Below are 15,429 nucleotides of genomic sequence, written 5' to 3'. Positions count from 1 at the left end.
AATTAGGAGGAACATTTTTGACTATGAAGGTGGTCAAGCATTGGAACAATCTACCTAGACAAGTTATATAATCTCCATCCTTGGAAACTGTCAAAAGCAAGTTGGATAAACACTTTATTGGGAATGATTTATTCAAGGACGTTCCTGCTTTGATCAGGGGGTCGGACTAGGTGACTTTATGAGGTCCCTTCCAGCCCTACTTTCCTATGAAACTCCTCTAGCAGGGCTTTTGCTTCCACTTCTTGGACTGAGATTAAATCTTCCCCCAGGGTGAGGTGCATGTTGCCATCCGAGATGGCCTCTGAGGGAGCCAGACAAGCCTCAAATAAGCAGCTAGAAAGATTACACATTTCATGAGTCCTCCAGGACTTTAGCAAATTAACATGATTAATTTGGGAACCTTGCCATTTCCCCACTAGAGGTACCCCATGGTTCACTTGCCCAGTCTACTGCAGCACCTTGGACTTTGATATCTTGATCAGCTATCCCGAGGCATCTAGGTCATATTGTATCCCAATGCCTTTTCCCTTGGCCCATGAGTCCTCTTTCCTGGTCTCTGCCTTTCAAGAAGGAAAGGGAGAAACTGGAGGTAAGCAGTGAAGATGACAATGAGGTTGAAATGCAAGGTTTGAAAAAAAGATTGAGCAGAACTAGTTTTGTTCAGTTTGGAGAAATGATGATTAAGGGGTGGGGAGGGGCATGACAGCAGTTTTCAAATGCTTAAAAGGCTGCCATTAAGAAGAGGAAGTTCATAGAATCATAGAAAAGTAGGGCTGGAAGGGACCTCTGGAAGTCATTTAGTCCAATCTACTGCTCAAGGCAAAACCATCTGTCCAAACCATCTCATACAAGTCCTTGTCTAACCTATTCTTAAAACTGAACAGTCAACCCTGGTACACAACTACAAGACGTATTGTACAAGACAACAAAAGCACCCTAACCTGCAACAGGCAAAACAGGAAGATGAGGACTGTCAGAGAGCCATGTCTACCCCCCACTACAGGGGAAGGCACCCACCCCAATCTGTACCACTCTGATCATAGAGTAAAATTTCTCTCTCATCGCAAATATGGTGATGAGGCTGACCCTGAATTGAGGGGCAAGCTCTTCTAACCAGAAACCTCTGTTTTTTAGTTCCAGCTGGAGCATTGGCACATCTCAGTCAAAATCTCTAATCTTGGCTGCAGCCAACAACCTATGCTTCTGAAGAAGGCAACTTCCTCCTCCCCCCTGCCAACAGCTGTAGCCACAGGAGGAGGAAAAAATTCCCTTCCCAGCCCCATGTGGGATCCAGAAAAGCCCCAGGGGGTGGGGGGGGGGGAGAATATCAAGCATCCTCTAGTCTGCTCTGAAACCTGGGTACAGCTAACATAATTTCATACATTGCACCCTCTAACTGCATAGCCAGACTCCTCTTTTTGTATCCGCTAGATAAAATTATCACAGCTGCTTTAGTTATGGAGCTCTACTTCATTCTTCTGCTACTCAGCACGGTCCTCCCTAATTTCCACCTGCTCTAGGCTGTAATGCTCTTCTTGCTATCTCCCAGTGATCCATCTCAAGAGCACAGACTTCCGGGTATCTCACCATTGCTTTTCACAGAACACTCCAGGCTTTAATCACCCCGACCACTCCTTACCAACCTCACCTTGAACCCGCCGATGAAGGAGATTCCACAACTTCCTCAGGCAGTCTATTCCAGGCAGCCTCACTGCTTTAACAGTGAAGGAGTTTTTCCTGGTGTCCAGTCTAAATCTACTTTGCTGCTATTTTAAGTGACTGGTATGCATCCTACTCTCTGGAGCAATGCCCAAAAGGTATTGTCCCTACACTTGACTTTATCGTGCCCCCTCTTAATTGCCTGTTCCATGAGCTAAACATGGATACTTCTTTCAACTTCTCCTTGTATGGCTTACCTTTCAATCTCTTTATCATTTTTGTTGCCTGCCTGTGGACTCTGAGCTATGGGGCCAAAAGAGGAATATACACACAGGGCCTTTTTCTATCCCTGAGTCTAAGTCCAGGAATCATGGGCTTTGGCCAGCTCCATTTCTGGATGCATAATATTAGTACACATCTGCATGAAGAAGGTGCACAGTCCATGGCTATTTGGATTCCACTTTTGGCCTCCTGCCATTCTGATATGGATCCAAATTACCCTTTGCGAGCTGCTATTGAGCCAGTTTTCCGTCCACCTAGGGGTGCATCTACACATGCAATCAATGTGACGCACTAAACTCTGGAGTCATTTGATCTGGAAGAAACTGCTCTTGGGCTCAGCGTCTACATGTGTGCCAAGGACAGCAATTGAGCTGAGGAAGAGCACTTTGGGCTGGCAGGGGGCATCGGGGGTCAGCAGTGGGCTTTAGGTGGCGGCAGTGGACAGTGGAAGGGCTGGCTGGGGCATGACGGTGGAGCAATGTGGCTAGCTGGCAGGTAGCCCCCATACTTTAGCACCCTTGTGTCCCAGCCAGCCCCGTCACTCCCTACACGTGCGTTTCAGTGCAGTTACCTACTCCGCTGTAAGATAGAACTGTCCTCAACAGCACTAGCTTACAGTGGAGTTAATTAGTTTACTGTGGCCTAATATTGGTGCACATGTAAATGATAATTCTTTACTGCAGAGCCGATTAGTCTCCTGTGCAGTAAAGCACATGTGCAGATGCCCCCAGTAGTAGTTTTGGTTATCCTACATCTCTTCAGTTTCTTTATTTGTTTATGTGGGACTCAGTCAAAAACCAAAACTGACGTCTAGATACACCATGTGCCCTGCATTCTCTTCATCTATCTACCTCGTTATTTTGTCAAAGATGGAGATCAAGTATGTTTGGCATGATTAGTTCTTAGTAAATCCATGCTGGCTTCTCACAATCAGCCCTTCCTCCTTCAGATGCTTGCAAAATGGTCTTAGGTATTAAGGTGAGGCTAAACAGTCTATAATTTCCGAGGTCCTCCTTTTTAAAGAGTGGCATTATGTTGGCCACTATCTAGTCCTATGGTACCTTGCCTGTTTCAGGTCTCCAAGATTAACTCTACTAGTCCTGTCAATATCTTGGGGTCAAGTTCATCAGGCACAGCTGACTTGAATTCACTCCAACTCATCAGAAGCTCTCTGGCTGTCTCTTTCTCTATCTGAACCCTCAGATTGTTTCCTTCCTTATCCAAATAATCCTTACTAGCTATCTGGTTGCAGCTTCGTTTTTTGTGAAAACTGAGGCAAAGTAGTTGTTGAGCAGTTCTGACTTGCTTGCATCTTCTTATTAAGAGTTCACCCTGCCTATTTAATGATGGATCAACAGCTTTCTCAGTCTTTCATTTTCCAGGCAACATATTCATTAGGGCTGTGCGAAGCTTCGGTTCCCGATTCAACTGGGTGGAGATTCAGCCTGATTCAGCGGCCGAATCTTCGAATCTGAATTGAATCAGGAGGCCCTGTAATCTCTCGGAATTGAATCGGAGAGATTGGGAAAGATTTGGACATTAGGACATAGACACAGCTTTAAAAGTTTTTTCTACATACCTCTAGGTAGCGGGTGGCTGCGAATGCTGCGATGCTGGGGCAGATGGAGCATCCCACAGGAGCATGTTAGGCTCCACAGCGTGCTCGGCAGCACTTCTGGTCCACTTCTGGGTCCACCGGGGAGCGTGTTGGGGGGCCTTCCCACAACCCCCAGCTCAACAACTGGTGCCTCCTGGGTCTGGAAAGGTACCTGGGGTCCCCCCACAGCTGATTGTGGAGCTGGGGGCCATGGGGGAGCCCCTGTTGTAGGGGGGCCTCCCACAGTCCTGTGGGATGCTCCATCTGCCCCAGCATCGCAGTGTTCATGAGCTGTGCCTGGTACCTTGAGGTATGTAGAAAAAAACATTTAAAGCTGTGTTTATGGCTGAATCGCCGATTCTTTGAATCAGCATTGAATCTTCAGATTTGGCCAAATCGAATCACGGAGAGTGATCTGAATCAATTAATTGAATCACTGCCCCCGATTCAGCTGAATCTGAATCGAATATGACCTGTTTCGCACACCCCTAATATTCATAGAACCTAATCTTGCCATTTTTAACATCTCTTACCAGGTGAAGTTCATTTTTTAGCTTTGCTTACCTGATTTTGTCCCTGCAAGTTCTTGTTCTTTTCTCTTTGTTTCCTTGCTGGTTTGCCTCTTCATTGTTCCATTGCTTGTACACTTTTGTTTTGCTGTTGAGGCCTCTTGGAAGCTCCTTGTGCAGACACTGGTCTCTAGCCTTTTTTCTTGTGCTTCCCTTGAAGAGTGCTTTATCCAGTACTTCTTCCTGACTTGGCAGTCTATTACAGATCCCCACTGTAGTGATCACTGGGTTAAAGACAAGCCTCCATGAATGAGAACAAGTGAAAAAACAAGCTTTATTTGGGTAGCAGTAAGCAAGCTTATGCTTGGGAAGGATTGTCTTCAAATTAGAATTTCTAACAGTACATCTTCCCTCTTAACCATATGTACAAAGATAATTAATATAAAAAGATCAGTTAATACCTATCTACAGAGGAGAGGTTATTCGCATGTTACTCTGGAGCGAGTCTTTACCACTCGCTTTTCTATTTCCACTTTTCTGCAGCTTTTAAATAGGTCTTGGTGAGTGTGGTGGGCTTGCTGGTAGCAGCCCAGCATGCCAGTTTCGAGGAGACTCAAGGTGATTGGTGGGGCATTTCCCCTTCCCCACATATCAGGTCATGGCAGGGGAGAGGCTTTCCCTGCCCCTACCCAGGGGTGAGGCAAAGAGCTGGACCAGAGAGGAGACTAACACCCCCACTCTCTGATTTGTCCATTTGCCATCACAGCCTGTGCCCACCGCCAGTCCCAGGTGACAGGGCAGCCTTCTCTCATCCGGGGGGCAGATCTGGGGGCTCACATCCCTGGGAGGGCTGCCAGGATGTGATGGACTCCTCCTGGATCTGCATGCCAGATGAGGGGAGGCTGTTGCTGCTGCCTGGGACAGGCGGCAGCTACAATTTTCTCCAGTGCTGGGTGCAGCAACCCTGGGAGGAGTCCGGTACAGCCCCACAGACCTCCTGGGGGGGCGGGACCCTGGATCTGGGCCTGGATGACAGGAGGCTGCTGCTGCTGCTGCCTGTGGCCAGTGGGAGCATCTGTCTTCCCTGGTGGTGGGTGCAGGCTGCACCCAGCAGCAGTATAACAGGTTGCCCTCCACAGCAGCATTTTTTTCTTTTCTTATTTGTTATCTGTGACCTATGAGGGGGGCCCTTGAAGTCCCTTAATGTTTCCCTTCTATCTTTTGTCTCGCATCCTGCTTTTACTCTCCTGCCATGTCTTGATATAAACATTATTTAGATGTTCTTACAAGTGGGAGATCGCCTATTGTACTTCTATGTTGGGGTTCTCAGCCACCATGGGCCTTGCCCCCCCATCTTACTCTAGCTAGGCCTACCTATCTAAACCCACCAGATAAGGCTTGACTCCGAGGCTCTAGCTCCTTAACCCTCTTGGGGCTTATGGCCCTCCTTTTGCTTCCAATATGGAGCCCAGGCTCTCTGGCCCAGAGGCCCATCCATGAAGCCAGAAGGCTACAAGTTCAAGGCTGGGCAGTGGCCCAGAGTTCCCACTGCCCAAGGTCACCCTTTCTTTTAGCACAGGCTACTAGTTAAAATTCCCCCATTGGTGCCCTATACAGCAGCACACACTAGTGCACTAGGGCCCTTGGCCTTTTATGACTGTGCCCAAGCCTCTAATGAGGCCTCCTCCTCCCCTACCTCCTCATCCACAAACCACCAGTTATCCACCAAAAAAAGTCCATGGGATGTAACCACAAAAAAAAATAAAAAATAAAAATGAAAGAAGGCCACATGGCAGCTTACATTTTTCCATGGCTCTATACTTCTGCTTCCTGCCATCTGTTACGCGGCTCCTTGTGGGGCTACTGCCATTTCTCTGAGAGTCCTCAGGAGTTCCCTTCTCACAGCAGCCAGACAAGCAACCAAGCCTCTCTGTGGAGCTCTTAAGCACAACCTCCTCTCCCTTTGGCTGCTGCCTCTCACTGCTGACAAGGCCAGGGTTTTTATAGTTCTAGCCTTCCCCTTTCCAGTCACCTGACAAGCCAGCCAAGCTCAGCTTTTAACTCCTACCCTGCCAGCATGCTGTGCCCAAAAAGTTCTAGTCTTAAAGGGACTGGCCTGCTTTCTGGTAACAGGGCTAGGGTTTCCTGTTACAGCTGGTCCCAGGCAGCAGCGGCAGCCTCCTGTCATCTGGTGCAGATTGAGGTCCTGCACCCCCAGAAAGAGTCCAGCACAGCCTGGCAGCCTTTCTTGGGGTGCGAGCCCCAGGATCTGCGTGCCAGATGACAGGAGGCTGCTGCTGCTGGCAAATTTTGCTTTCAAGACTTTGAGGTGGAGTTTCGGAGAAACCTCTGCACCTATCTCCTTGAAGCTTGGCAGACTTCATGCCCACAGAAAGGGTTACCACCCCTTCAGTTTGCATCCAAATCAGGCAACAAATGATAATGTTTTAGGCATTTTCATGATTCCCCCACTATAGCCTATGGGCAAAATGTGTTGAAACAGCAAAACAGTTTCGACAAAACGAAATGGGACAGTGCTTTGAAATGAGACAAAATGACAAAACAAAACACCGTTCCTTCAAAACAGCAAAACGGACGTCAAAATGAAATGATGGTGTTTTGCACAGCCAGTGCACAGGGTGAGAGGGGCCACTTGTGCACGAGACAGTGCACAGGGCCAAGCGAGGGCCAAAGGGCAGGACAGTCTTGAGCAGCTGAGAACCCCCTGCCAAGGGAGGAGATGTCTCGCCAAGAGAAACAAGCGCTGCCTCATCAGGCCCCAGAGAGTCATGAGTTGCCAGGGAAAGGGATTCCCACAGCGGGGGAGGGCCCTCCTACTCAGTGGCAAACAGCTGGGAGTAACCTCTTAAGGGAAAGAGGGGTCTTGGGTTGAGGCCTGGATAGCTGGGTTATTTGAGTGGGTCAAGGAGTGCAGCTAGGATACTGGGGCTCCCATTCCTCCCATCTGGGGCCATCTTTCTCCAGGCCATTGACATGCCTTGTCCATTCTCCCCTAGACTCTGCACCTCATATTTTGTGAACCCTGCACCATATGCTTTGTTAACTATGTGCCCTGTTAGAGTATAAGACCGCATAATATTTAATGTGACCCGTCCCCCTGTTTTGACAACCTGATCCCTCACCTGTATATAGAGTGTTCATATAGATATATACTGTGATATATAGAATGTACCTTTAAGGGGCCAGCGGTGCTACGGTCCAGTCTTTCCCCACGATGCCCTGTGGGTGTGGTTTGGTTAGTGTTGTTCTCCCTGCAAGCTGTGGGAATAAAGCTGTTTAGCACCCTGCTTGTCTCCGCTGAATGGTGACACAAGGACAGAACCCTAAAGGCCTGGAGGTCTGAGTGAGTACCGCACACCAGGAGCCCAGTGGCTCGGAGTAAACATTATATGGTGTCAGAAGTGACCTGTCTCTTGGTGGAGTTACCAGCAGCCTGATTAAGGGGGTTACAGCTTTCACCTACAGCTAAAATAAATAAATAACTAAAAATAAATGGAGCATTTCAAACCTCCACCAGCATTATCCTTTACTGGAAATCTTGGGGAGAATTGGAGGAGATGGGAATAGAAGCTTTGATTATATCTTGCAGTCACAAAGGCCGAGCAAGAGGCAGAGGATTATAAAATTGCAGTCATGCTTCACTGCATTGAGGATAAAGGCCTAGAAATTTATAACAACATGCAAGGTGTGTTTTCAGATCCTAATAACAAAACCCTTATACTGGGGCTAGTAGCATTCAAGAATAACTGTGAACCCAGAAAAAACCTGGTTGTTGAAAGGTATCAGTTCTGGCAACTTAGCTGTAATGAGGCTTCAGGGATAGATGATTTTGTTACAGAGATCAGAAATAGAGCACAGCATTGTGAATCTGGACCTGCTGAGGATGTTATGTTGGGGGACAAAATCAGGACCCCAATCAGCCCACATGAGAGATGAGTCTACTCTCAAGTCCGGTTTTGCTACGTGGCTCCTGTGTGAGGGGGGGGCAAGCCTTCTCCTTTTCCAGGGCCTGACTGGTGGGGAAAAGGAAATTCTGCCCCCCCCCATTAATTTTTTGAACTTTTCAAAACCTTCAGGCCAAGCCACCACCAGCTAGCCCATCACACGCACACACACGCACACACAAGTCGAGGTACTTCACTTGTTACAAATGCTCTGGAGTGAACTACTTCGCAAAAATGTGCATAGCAAAGGGAGAGGCTCCAAAGTCTGAGAAACGTGTCAGTACCCTATACATGGGCACAATGCCAGCAAAACAGCACTCACAGACCTTTGGTAACACAAATGCCTGGTATAGCAGTTACGATTGCTGACTTGCCAGTCTATTTTAAGTTAGACACTGGAGTGGAAGCAAACAGTATTCCAGTAAATGTAGCAAAGGCCTGCAAGACAAAGTATGCAAGACTCAAGCTCATGTTACATTGGTTGCATTTGGCGGTTGCACACGTGAAACCAAAAGGTGCAATCATTGCACACTGCAAATCTGGTGCTAATGAATCCCATTTAACTTTTTACATAACAGACAATAGTGACCCACCAATACTTGGTGGAGTGGCATGCACCACCTTAGACCTTATCAGATGTGTCCATGGAATGGCCCTGACAGTACCTACAACCAAGGTGAACCTTCTCAAATTACACCCAGATGTTTTTGAAGGTCTGGGCCAATTTCCTGGTACCCACCACATCTATGTTAACCTGGGGGTAGCACCAGTTGTGCATGGATGTAGAAAAATTCCCTACGCAACCCTAGGCAAGTTGAAGACCACTTTTGAAATGCTGGAAGCTATGGGAGTCATTATAAAGGTGACTAAGCCCCCACCCTGGGTCAATAGCCTTGTGATCACACAAAAGAAAGATGGTTCACTACAACTTTGTCTAAACCCTTGAGACCTCAACAAGGCAGTATCTTGAGGCAGCACTTTTCTATTCCCACTGTAGAGGATGTCCAGAAGAGCTTGTTAGGTAAAAAGCTGTTCACCATGCTTGATGAAAAGGATGGCTATTAGCAAGTCAAACTGGACAAGGAATCAGCAGAGTTGTGTACCTTTAATACCCCACGGGGATGGTACCATTTCAATCACCTTCCCTTTGGTATTAAGTTGGCTAGTGAAGTATTCCAACAGAAGAATCATGAGTGTTTTGGTGACATTCTGGGAATCCATATAATTGCAGATGACATGCTTATTGCGGCAGCTACCAAAGAGGCGCACGGCCGTATCCTGAAACAAGTCCTGGAGAGAGCACGTCTGAAAGGAGTGAAGTTTCATAAAGATAAAATACAGTTTTTAGTCTACAGCGTTAGGTATACGGGCCATCTTATCTCAAAAGATGGTGTCAAACCAGACAATGACAACGTGGAAGCCATCAACAGGATGCCCCCTCCAACAGACAAAAATGGTCTTCAGAGACTCTTCAGAACCGTTCAGTACTTGGCGCCTCTGAGAGTGCTTCTCAGGAACAATGTTATCTGGCAATGGGGACCTGAGCGTCAGGAGGCCTTGGATAAGTTCATGCAACCCATCACAATGGGGTACTGGATATAGTTGAAAGGTTTTGTGTCTTGAGCTGTAGGAAGTTGGCTTGAGTTCTGGTGATGAAGTTAGGTGCTTGTTTGAATGTACAAACCACTTTTCAGAGCCAGGCCTATAAACTGCACTTCTTCAGCCTCCTAGGTAATAGGTACAGAAACTCACGGACTCAATATAGACCGTGGGATTCTGACACACTGCAACCTGCCAGACATCTGACTCCCCAGGTACTTCTCCACTTTCACCTGCACTGCTATATCCCCTTTCCTCCCCACCCTGCCCAGCCTGTCCCTCACCCCCTGACACCTCCATTTCCATTTCAATGGCTTTCTTGCCTTTATTGCGTGCCAGGCCAGGCTCTGGCTTCTTTACTATTCCTGCCATCCAGGACCAGGAGACACACCAACTGCAGGTGCTTTCTAAGCCTGACAATGGGTTTTTCAATGCAAAACTGGCATCCCAGGAAGCTAAGCTGAGCTCACCTGGAGCCTCACAACTCCACTGCAACCGGCAAGCCTCAGGCCCATCAAAGATATGACAAGTCTGGGTTTTCTCCAGCCAGGACTGTGTGTGTGCATGCATTAGCTGGAGGTTATAGCACCTCCTACCCACCTTTCACCAGGGGATTGTTGGTCCTGGCATTTACGGGGTTGCCACACCACCAGCAGTACCACCAAGCCTCCCTACCATGGCAGTGTGCAGTTTTAGTGGTCATGCTCAGCACCTGGGGCCTCCTAGTTCCCCATAGCCCCAGTCCATACCTCCAAGTTCATCCTGGCAGGGGAGTGAGCTCAGCAGGGACATGTTCTTCCTCTGCTGGCTGGTGATGCAGTGAGTGCCCCCTCCAGCTGAGAGCAGGGCAGTAACTGGTATTTAAAAAATGAGGAAAAGAAATAGGTGTGGATGGAGTGAGGAGAGTGACATTCAGTCTGTCTGCACCTGGAGCTTAGGAAACCCCAGCAGTGGGAGGTTCACCTTCAGGAACACCAGCTGCTCCACTAAAACAACATCCAAGCAGGTGCGGTGGGATAGCACTACATCACCAGCAATGTTGAACACCCTCTCACTTGGAACACTAGTCAGTGGACAGGACAGGTGCTCACTGGCAATCGTGACCAGATCCGGCCACATCTGGCTGCAGCTTGCTCAGTAGGCCAAGGGGGGTCACACAGCAGTGCATCTGTGTCCTTGGCAAGGTAGGCAGCCACCAAGGCATGAATGCTACCTGCCTGATGGTGGGGTCTGGTGGCTCTGGACTCCACCACAGAAGCCATGCCCTGGCAGCACCTGTGGTGGAGGAGACTGGCTGGTGGATAGCATATTGGCATGGGACAGTGAATCCTCCTGTTCCACAGCCTCCTGCCTCCACCATTCTGCCTCTCAGACTTTCTTTACTAGTGCCTCCATCCATTGATTCAGTGTTTGGCTGCTGTATACAGTGCCCTTCACCCTTGGGTCACACATGGCAGCCAGGATGTGTACTGTACTGGACCACAAGGGATCAAGCTGTTTCCTGATGCCCTCCTTCAGCCGCCTCACCAGTGCCTGCATATCTGATGACAGTGGTTTGCCCCAGCCAGGAAAATTGATCCCCTGGAAGCTCTCCATTAGGGTCTGAAGTTCCCTCCCTACGGGGATCACCTGGCTAAGGAGGGCATCGGTGGTGCTGAGGCTCTCAGTGGCCTCAAGGAAAGGTTTGAGGGCCACCAAGATCTGGGATATGGTATGCCAGTCAGCTCTGTTTAGGGGGTCCTGATGATCCCAATCTCCCTGAGCAAGGCCATCTTATGCTCTGAGCATCAGGTATGTGGAGTTCCACTGAGTCTCCACATCCTGCATGATTTTGTGCTGTGGGATGTTCAGCTTTGTTTGTTTATCCTGCAACATATTGCCCCCCCTTGATGCTCCGATGGAAGTAGCCTGCCACCTTCCTGCATTTTGAAATTAGTTTTCTGGTGGTGCTGGTACCATTACCAGCAGCCCTGTCCCCCTCCAAGATGTCCCTGACAGCAAGGTGTAACCTGTGTGCCACACAGCAGATGCCAACAAAGTTGGCCTCATGGACAGCCTTGACCATATTGGCTCCATTGTCAGTGATCATGAACCCATGGGTGAGCTTGCCCTGCCCAGCGAGCCACCCCTGCACAAAGCGGCTCATTGCCCCTATTATCTTGGTTGCCATTGGGATGCATCCATCACCTCGGCCTGAAGGAGAGCCCACTGATGGCCTGACTGGTCACACCAGTGCCCTTTGAGGGAGAGGTAGGCATGATTGCCACCCTGGCTGCTCCAGATGTCCGAGGTGAAGTTTAAGGCCACCTGCAGGCCTACCTTGCACAGCTCCTCCCTCAAGTACTCCCTGCATGCCTCATACAGGGATGGCACCACCATCCTACTGAAGGTGGTGTGTGCAGGCACTTGGTATGATGGGGCCACGAGTGCCATGAGCCGCCTGAACCCTGGCTGCTCAACTAGGGAGAATGGCTGGCCATCGACAGCAAGCATCTCCCCAATGCTCTGGGTGATCTCACTCACCTCTGCAACACACCCTGTTTTCTGTCTGCCTTTCCTGCAGTTCCAGGGTGACCTACCTCTGCTCCAGGGGGACAGGGGCTTTGAAGCAAGAGAGGGACTTCCTTTTTGGCATGCTCCCACTGGCACCAGGCTGAGGAGGAGCAAGGGCAATGGGGTGGTGCCTGTGGAGATGCATCAGCATCCCCGTGGTGCTCATGTGTTTTGTTTCCTTGGCCTGGCTGGTTTTGGCTCGGCAGTGCAGGCAGATAGCATATGTGGGATAATCTGCCAGCTCACTGATCCCAGACCACACTACCTGCTCACTTCTGGGGTTTGGGTGCATCTGTGGATGTTGCTGCACTTTCCTCCTCCTCAGCAGGCAGAGGCACAGCAAGAGGAAGAGTGGACTCAGCTGAGCCACTTGCCTCCACCTCCTCTGAAGTGCCTGGGCTCTAGGGGAAACTTGACGGGTGTCAAGGACAGACTCAGCTGATTCCCCCTCCTTACCCAGAATTTCCCTTGCTAGGGCACTGAGATCCAGATCCAGTGCCAGCTCTTCCTCTGGCACTGGAAAGCTCAGCATGGAAAGTGAAATAGGGGTGGAGTAAGCTGCTGTGCTGGTGCTGCTGCTTAGTGTTGCCATCATGGTGGTGGTGGTGGTGGTTATGGGTGCAGTTCATGGAGGGGATGCAGTCTCGGGCACAGGCAGTGGCAGTGGCACGGACACTGGCACTGTTCCCCTCTCCTTGCTGCATGTAGCAGCCTCATCCCTTTTAGCTGGAGAAAAGAGGCTGTATCTCAGTTTGGTGGTGGGGGTAACTTACCGTTCTCCCTCTACCCTGTCTTGCCCTTCCCTGAAGGCTGGCCAGTGTGGCCACCTGCCTTTCCACCACGCTTCATGGTGTGTTTCATGTCTTCCTTTTCTACAAATATATAAATGAATTCATGTTCCTATATACATTTAAAAATGTAGGTGTCTGGTGCATGTAAGAAATGTATAACACCAATTATATGAGCTTTGTCCCTGTATAAATTCACAAGTGTAGGTGTAAGAGTGTTGGTGGTACTAGGTGTGTGGTGCAAATAAGAAATGTATAACAGCAAGTATATGGCTTTCTTTCTATATTCAAAAGTGTGGGTGCAAGAGCATTGGTGGTACTAAGTGTGTGAGTAATACAAGTCAGAAATGTTTAATAACAAGTATATGGCTTTGTCCCCATAGAAATTCAAAAGTGTAGGTGCAAGAGCGTAGGTAGGTATGCAGTTTTTCCATCCAGTCCTTCCCCGCCCCTTCCCGCTCCCTCTTCTTCCTTTAGCTTCTGTTTTCCTGCAGGCAAGCCCAGCTTGAGCTTTGAAACTCGAAATGTTTAAAAAAATTTCAAATGTTTCGACTTGCCTTGTTTCATTTTGAGGCTGTTTCGAAGCTCTCTTTTTTATTTCGATTTCACTGTTTTGAGCTTGAAATGAGTCAAAGCAGTGTTGAAACAAAACTCTGGGTGAAATTTCACACAGCCCTAGTGTGCTGACTCTACACTCAAACTGAGGACTGCCCCACTGCAGATCTTTGCAGTTCACAGTGACTGCTCAGCAGGGTTTTCTGTTTCACATGGAAAAATGGAGAAAACCATGGATTTCCCGGTTTCATAGAGAAAACACGGATTTTCCCTTTTAGCAGGGAAGCCCACGGATTTCCCCCTTTTGCAAAGAGCTCTGCAGGCAGGTAGAGTTCAAGCTTGCAAGAGCAGCTTGCAAAAGGAGTGGGAAACCTCCAACCCTGCCGGGAGGGGAAGGGAGAGGGGGAAGGGTGGGGCCCGATACTCTCACTTACTACAGGTATCAGCTTTCTACTGAGCTGCCTCAGGATCAGCCTTTGCTCCCGGAGGTAAGTGGGTCTCGGGGAATGTGGGGCAGGGCTGGGTGGGAAGCTGGCTGGGGTCTGAGGGAGAAAGGATGTTTTGGGGGAAGACACGGAGTGCCTTCTGGCCGACGGGCACTCCTGGTGGGAATTTCCCCACCTTCCTCTCCCTCAGCCTGGATGGGCAGGTAGACAGGTGTGGTGGGGAGGGAACAGAGTGCACCCCAGGGTGCAGCAGTGGAGAGATGCCACCAGCCCCCCACCTCAGCTTACTCTGTGCCTGCTCCCAGGAGCAGGGCAGGGGGAGCGAAAGCAGTGGTGCCACTCTGTGGGCTGCACATGCCCACCCACCCAGGAGGAAGGGGTGGCTCACATATGGCAGCTGCCACCACCACTTCACCGCCACCTCTGTGCCTCGTGCTGTTTGCCCACAGCCAGCAGCAGGAAAGCTGCATGGGATGCAGTGTGGTGGCGGCCATCAAGTGTGAGCCCCCACACCTGCCTGCTGGGGTGTGTGTGTATGTCTGTGCTTGTGTGTGTGGGGGGGAGGGGCTGGGAGGCTGTTGTGGGGGAATAAGGGGCACAAGCAGGACTGGGGAGACTGTGGGGGGGATTCAGAGGCATTAGCAGGGCTGGGGGGGGGGCCTGTGGGGCCCTTTAATTTTTATCACGAATTTTGGGTTTTTGATTAGAGACTCCGCAATTTTTTTATCGGAGAATTTGTGATTTTTTTTTTATCAGGGAAAACCAGGATCCCTGCTGCTTAGTGACCTTTGCGTAACTTTGCATTAGCAACATTTTTGTGCTTTTGCACTTCACAGTATTAGAAGGGAGGGCCAGTGAACATAGTCTCTGATGCACATGCCCTTTGCAATAGCAGATTTTAAACTCAAACAGTAAAGTTCAAACAGTGAAAACAGGAGCAAGTAGCTCCCTAAACCTGCATACTAATGAAGATATACAAATACAGTATGTACGAAGTTCCTGTTATAGAACAGCTAATTTTTCCAGGTTCTTGAAACTAGAGCTTGCTCAGTAATCAGATTCACCAACCTGTTAGGACTGGACATTGCCTGAAGGTGTGTGCAGAAGTTACATTTTTTGTGTGATGAGGTCTCCTAAAGTGCTCTGTAGCCATGCCACAACAAATGTTCATGGCTCCAGAGTGCTTTTAAAATGGGCAGTCATGCAAAAGTTTAACCCTTGTCTTATGAAGTAGCTGATGGGGGTGCTCTAAAACAGAGTGCCTTAGGGAACCAGTATACAGGTTCCACAAGAGGGTTAATTCTGGGTGATCCCACCTGCATCCCATGCAGCTTTGTGAGCTGGACTGGTGCTTATGTAAGTGAGCACCAGCGCAGCCCCACCCCTAAATCTGCCATAGAGAGGAGATGGAAAACTGCTGTCTCTTCCCTGTGCAGCAAGGGAAGTCGGGGAGGTGGAGAGGAGAAGGGAACCATC

At 49.2% G+C, this 15,429-nt stretch overlaps 1 protein-coding gene across 1 annotated transcript in view; it reads right to left on the bottom strand.

Annotated features, from left to right (window-relative positions):
- TMPRSS9 (transmembrane serine protease 9) overlaps positions 1-6,012 on the bottom strand; it is a 94,872-nt gene extending 88,860 nt beyond the window's left edge. The window contains exons 1-2 of the mRNA XM_090027210.1: positions 5,849-6,012; positions 4,103-4,348 (exon numbers count right to left, since the gene is read on the bottom strand). The gene's annotated coding sequence lies outside the window, so the exon portion shown is untranslated. The remainder of the gene's footprint in view (positions 1-4,102; positions 4,349-5,848) is intronic.
- Positions 6,013-15,429: the final 9,417 nt, after the last annotated feature.

This window comes from Crocodylus siamensis, chromosome 14 (genome assembly GCF_052110815.1).
Source record: "Crocodylus siamensis isolate JL-2025a chromosome 14, ASM5211081v1, whole genome shotgun sequence".
NCBI classification, from domain to species: Eukaryota; Metazoa; Chordata; order Crocodylia; family Crocodylidae; genus Crocodylus; species Crocodylus siamensis.
The sequence above is the reverse complement of the archived record's forward strand: the minus strand, read 5'-3'. Positions and strand labels throughout refer to the sequence as shown.